Source organism: Chiroxiphia lanceolata, chromosome 5 (assembly GCF_009829145.1).
Source record: "Chiroxiphia lanceolata isolate bChiLan1 chromosome 5, bChiLan1.pri, whole genome shotgun sequence".
Lineage (NCBI taxonomy): Eukaryota > Metazoa > Chordata > Aves > Passeriformes > Pipridae > Chiroxiphia > Chiroxiphia lanceolata.
The window spans coordinates 71,608,276-71,614,693 of NC_045641.1; positions in this window are offsets into that span (position 1 = coordinate 71,608,276).

Sequence of the window (6,418 nt, forward strand, 5' to 3'; positions counted from 1 at the left end):
CCAGCGGCGGGGGAGAGGCGGCGACGGAGCGTCACGGAGCTCTGCGCTTTCCGCTAGGCAGAAAGGCAATGCGGGGGTCGTGCGGTGGGGCTGGGATGGTACGGGCAGCGGTAAAACCGCTTCTCGCACGTGGTCCGACTGTAGCTGTCAGCAGCGGCAAACCGCTTTTACCAGATGACCGATGCACGGGGGACCAACAGGCTTTTCCCTGACGATCCTAAGGTGCTCCTCAGCTCGGTCTCTGAGTTGCAGGCATACTATCACCCAGGGAGCAGTCTAGTTGTGTGGAATGCCTTCTAGCTAAACTCACCACTTTTGATGTTGCATTGGACCTTCTCCGCTCTCTCTGGTTGCCGGCTCTGACCTCTCGGCTTCTTCTTTAACTTCTTTCTTCTCTTCTTCTGTGCACTATCCTAATATTTTTAAGCTCGCTAAACTTAACTTCCGTTTCTTAGATGCCACTAAGACCACGGGATTACTGACGTCAAAGTTTTTTGTGGTAAAAGCTCCCGTCTCTGAAAAATTGAGACGATAACGGAACTACCAGTTGATTTACTGATCCAGGATAAATATCTGGCTTAATATAAGCTAAAATGTCCGTATTCGGTGCGCCATTTTTAATGGTGAGGCCCTTGTGTAACAAGGAATAATGATGCTCCTCGTGGATGGTGGGACAAAGAGAGTTTATTTCAAACTTCTCGCTCCTTATATCCCTATATACCATGTGACTTTCTAAACCAACCAGTTTACTAACTCTGGGGCATGCTCTCTTGGTTCTCTACCTGGGCACATCCTTTGTGCCTTTAGACACGCCTCCCACACCTCCCAACTGCCAACACGACTCCCAAAATTGCATACGGATGAAGATTCCTCCCACACTAAAGGTGCCGGCACAGAAAGCTCTTGCTCATCATGGAGTCCCCAGCCTAGTCCAACTGCATCACAAAGCCAAAGCTTCCGGGCTTTCCTTACTGGGGTAAAGGCTGTTGTTTCATAAATGTTTTGTAGAGGAAAGGCCATTTTAGACGTAACCAAATTGAACAGTATGTTTCCTGTGGTGTGACAGGTGCTCTGGAGTTGCTCTAGAGAAGGGGCTGGGATTAAGGGTCTCCATCTGCCAAGCCCCCAGACCTTCAGCTGCTCTTTCAGATTGGTGGACCAGGGTTCTCCCAGCCCCAGCACTCGCAGGGAGCACTCTAGTGGTTGCCCCGTGTACTCCCTGCATGTGCCTGACGGTTACCCGAGTCTTCATCCTGTTTCCTGCTCATCCCTCAGCACATTCCCTAGGGAACATGCTGTCCTTGCCACAGTTGGAGCTGGGATATCCAGCAACCCTGCTGGAACCACGTTCCTCTCTTGCCCTGTGCATTTTCCCAGCAGAGAAAGGCACAGCCGGAGACACTAAGCTGCTGAGATCAACCTTCCTGTTTGCTGCGAGGGTCAGAAATCACCACCCTGTCCCGAGACAACAGAATTGCCAGCAACAACCCTCTTGGCGGAGCAAAGGAAGCAGGAGGGCAGAGAAATGAACTCTTCTTTCGGTGCCTGTACTGCTCTCTTTGGGTTTCTCTCTCTCCCAGTAGCAGCCCCTGTGCCTCCCTCAGCCGATGCCATTCTAAGCATTCTCTGGCTGTGGGGTCTCACAGGAAACAGGAACGGCTCGAGAAAGAAAAGAGCGATGAGTGTTCTGCGGGGATGCTTTACGGAGCAGAGGGAGGGACGGACGGGAGGATAGTTCAGGGGCAGAGATCTGTGCACCAAGCAGAACCGTGACCAACGCCTTCCCCAGAGAAAACTCGGACGTGGCATGACATTTCCCACCTGCTTTGGACGTCCTGGAGATGCAGTCTCCGTAAGTGAGCTGTGCTGTGTCCCTCCTCCTGCTCCTCTTGCTCAGAGGACCAGGGAACAGCCTGTCGCACCTGAACTGGATGTACTGGAACCAGGACATCTGCAGCAGGTTGAGGGCCACTCAGAGGCACAGCAAAATGGTTCATTCTCTTTCCCACCTCTGTCACCTCCGTAAATTCTGAGCGTTCCTCAAACGCCGAGTTCCTCACACCCGGAGAACACACAACGCTGACTTGACATTCAGGGAGCCCTGAATGTGTTGCCAGCCTGGGGAAAATTGAAAGTCGTGAGAGAGGCAACCTGGAGGCAGAATGGAACGCATTATTAAAGTTAGTGAGAGGAGCACTTGATAGACCTGGTGCAGCTTTGAAAGGATCTGTTGATTTTCTCTAGAAAAGGAGAAATGTGAGACTGCAGAGACAGTGGAGTTGTCTTGTGGTGGCAGCAGGCGCATGAGAAGACAGAGGGAGAGGGAGAGAGGTTGAAGGGAGAGCAGAGACAGAGAAGGGGTCTGAGCTTTCTATTTTTCTCCCTTCATTTCCTTACGTCTGGAGCGAACACATGTAAGACAGCAAGTACGAGATTGGCAACGATTTTTCTCTCTCCACTGGTATTTCCCTACGGGGCCAGTGTTTTCTGGGAGGAAGAAGACGGATGCATTGATGAAAAGCCGGGATACAGAGAGGAGGTGGCCCAGGTAGAAAGTGAGGATGACACAGCCGAAGTTCATGCTGAGACCAACCTGCCTGTTTGCTGTGCCGGTCAGAAATCACCACCCTGTCCTGAGAGAACAGAGTTGCCAGAAACGACTCTCTTGGGGGAGCAAAGGAAGCAGGAGGGTAGAGAAATGAACTCTTCTTTCAGTGTCTGGACTGCTCTCTTTGGGTTTCTCCCTCCCCCAGCAGCAGCCCCTGTGGCTCCCGCAGCTGATGGCATTCTGAATATTGACTGGCTGTGGGGCCTCACTCACGGGGAGGGGCTGTTCCCCGTCAGCTCGCAGTGCAGTCTTCCCCTCCCCAGTTGCAATCGCCTGCTCTGTTGCACACCAAATTTGGCTTTTCGGAGCTCCGGGGCTTCTTCCCTGCTGCACTTTTCACATCTTCCCGCGCTGTCCTCAGCTCTCTGGGCTGCTTGCAGCTTCCTCCCGGAACACGTATCTCCTCCGCCTCTGTGGCTTCTCTCCTGGGCTTCTCTTCATCTGCCTGGTAAGAATGCCTCTGTCCCAGCTCCCCAGGAAAAGGAGATGACCCCTTCTGGGCAGCAGCTTAGTGTCTCCGGCTGTGACTTTCTCTGCTGGGAAAATGGACAGGGCGAGAGAGGAACGTGGCTCCAGCAGGGCTGCTGGATATCCCAGCCCCAGCGGTGGCAAGGACAGCATATTCCCTAGGGAATGTGCTGAGGGATGAGCAGGAAACAGGGTGAAGACTCGGGTAACCGTCAGGTACATGCAGGGAGCACACGGGGCAACCACTAGAGTGCTCCCTGCGAGTGCTGGGGCTGGGAGAGCCCTGGTCCACCAATCTGAAAGAGCAGCTGAAGGTCTGGGGGCTTGGCAGACGGAGACCCTTAATCCCAGCCCCTTCTCTAGAGCAACTCCAGAGCACCCATCACACCACAGGAAACATGCTGTTCAATTTGGTTACGTCTAAAATGACCTTTCCTCTACAAAACATTTATGATGAGTTGAAGAACAATGGAATAATGATAATCATTCCAGTGGAGGTGCTGCACCTCCTCAAGATGTAAAACAGACTTCTAGGCACGTGGAGGGTCCTGAGGCTTTCACAGTCTTCCCAGGCAGAAGAGCAGCATCAAGCTCGCCCTCCCTATGCCTGTGTGCTCCTGACATGGCTGTACCCTCTTAGGAGCAGAGATAAGACATTTACAGGAAGGTGAGGAGTCCGCATTTGTACTGAGAAGATAATGAAGGCTGTTCCTGCAACCATCCTTCCTGAGCCCAGGACAACATGGCTGGAGGTCTCGCCTTTCTTACTGCTTTTGTCTCGTATGTTGGCCTTTTGAGCACTTGATGGTGATTTCACCGTCCTCCGTCGTCTCTACCCATGCGTCCTGCTGCACCTGGGATCTGCCTGCAGACACTGGCGGGGAGATAAAGAAGAAAAGCCTTCAGAATTGCTTTTTGCAATGGGTGTTGTTTCCCAGAAAAAAAGGTCAGAGAATCAGTCAGGACCAAACGGAGAAAATTTTTAAGAGGATGTGAAGGTGTGCAGTAGTGGAAGTGTCCACTAGTATTTGCTGGAGAACTGATTGCGGGAAATAGACGTGGATTGGTGGAGTCACTGAAGAATTGTACGCTTGCGGGGACTAAGCAAAGCAAAGAGAGAAAGAAAAGTAGGAAAGGGGAAGGACGGACTGCAGGAGTTCTCTGAAGGACAGAGAGTAAAGTAAGGAGATGGGAACGGCTCGGCAAAGAAAAGAGCGATGAGTGTTCCGAGGGAATGCATTACGGAGCAGAGGGAGGGACGGATGGGAGGATAGTTCGGGGGCAGAGATCTGTGAAGAACCTGCCAGGGTCCTGTCTCGAGGGACCTGCACGGCCACCCCAAACACTGCCGCGGCCCCCACCGTCTCCGGCCGCCAACCTCGCTCCCCTCCAGCGCCGCATCAGCCTATCGGTCGCCGTCGTCTCGCTGACTCCGCCAGCCCCGGCTCTCTGCTCCAGGCGGGTCACCTCCTGTCCGCCTCCTCTCCCTCCTCTCCCTTCCTCTCCCTCCCCTTCCCTCCTCCAACAATTCCGCCCCGGGGCTGAGACAGGCGCCGGCACCACTCGGGCTCTCATCGGGTGCGGGCTGCATGCAGACACCTGGCGAGAGCGGTGGCAGCGCGGTGGCTGTTGAGGCTCTGCACGACTGAGGCGGCGGGGCAGGGCTGGGTGGCAGAGCTGCGGGTTGGTATCGGGGAGCTCAAGATTGACAGGCCATGAGCTCCTTTCATCACCATCATCTCTTCCCTCACCTCCCTCCTCTGTCGGCACGTGGAGATTCCAGAATTGTCCTCCAGGGCACGAGCTTGTGAGAATGGTCGAGGGGCACAAGAGGCAGAACATGCCTCTGGGCTCATCCTCTCCTGGCCTGTGCCCGGGAGCATCCCTGCCGGCAGCAGGAGCACTTCTGCTGATGACAAAGACCACTTGGGGTTTTGTCGGGGGCTGTGGCACCAGTGTTATGGCGAGGCAGTGCATGGGAGAAGCACCTTCCCCAGAGAAAACTCGGACATGGCATGGCATCTCCCATCTGCTTTGGATGTCCTGGAGATGCAGACTCTGTAAGTGAACTGTACTATGTTCCTCCTCCTGCTCCTCTTGCTCAGAGAACAAGGGAAAAGCCTGTCACACCTGAACTGCATGTGCTGGAAACAGCATATCTGCAGCAGGTTAGGGGCACTCAGAGGTAGAGCCAAAAAGTTCATTCCCTTTCGCATCGCTGTCACCTCCATAGGAGGACATGAAGGACCACCAGGGAAGGGTGTGTATCTATTCCCATGTGCACTGGAAAACCCAGGTCAACTCCCCAGGGCATTCATCCCAGACCTGCCAACCACTCTTGGTTGGCACTCACAATAGAACCACTACTTCCAGCACTGGCTTCTCACCCAGCCCACAGAGGTTCTTTAGCCTTCTCTGGAGAGACACGGAAGGACTAGACAGGGTGTCTCTGTTTGCATTGCACAGACAAGTCTTGAGCACACACCTGGTCTTGGTGTGGGGAGATGACCCTGAGCAAGTACAAGTGCCACCAGTCTCCTGGGGGAACCTTGAAGTTATGTGGGACAAAGAGTGTCTCGGTGTCACATTGCGTTTATGGTACTAAACCCTGGCAAAGCCCCCGGATGCAGCTCTGGGACATGCTTCTGTGGACAGAGCTCCCCGTGTCCATCCCTCAGACCATGGGGCATCTCAGATAGTGACAGACAGGTGGCACCCCACAGGGATGAGACGCATCGTGCATCCAGGTTCCGGGCATGGCAGCAGGAGCCCCAGGAGATACTGCCCCTGCTGCCATGAACTGTCTGTGTGTGTGTGTGTGTGCAAGGGAAGAACTCGTGTGTCTGAAAACCCTAGTGTGACCGAGCGGTGAGCCCCTGTCAGGGCACCACTGACTCTTGGCCAGCTGGCCATCCACCAGGACCCCAGAGGCCATTTTCCAGCACTGCTAAGCAGCATGTCATTCCCAGTCTGTCCATCCGGGGTTGCCCCATCCCAGGGACAGAATCCGTCACTTCCCCTTGTTGAACTTCCTCTCGTTGATGATTGCCCAAACCTCTGATTTGAGGTCTCTCTGCAGGGCCTCCCTCTTCCATGAGGCCCTAGAGTGTCACAATGGCCCCTTGATTCCATGGAAATCTGCAGTGTTCCATGTGTTACATGAGGCCCCATATTGTCACAATGGCACTGAAATGAGAGAGGATCTCCTTTCTAAACAACTTAGTAAATCAGGAGTTTTTTCTCAGAAAAAAATCCTAATCAACAAAGGGATTTGCTTTCTTGGCATGGTCTTTTCTTTTAAAACTACAATTAGTTTTAAGAGAGAGAATGTAGATGATACAT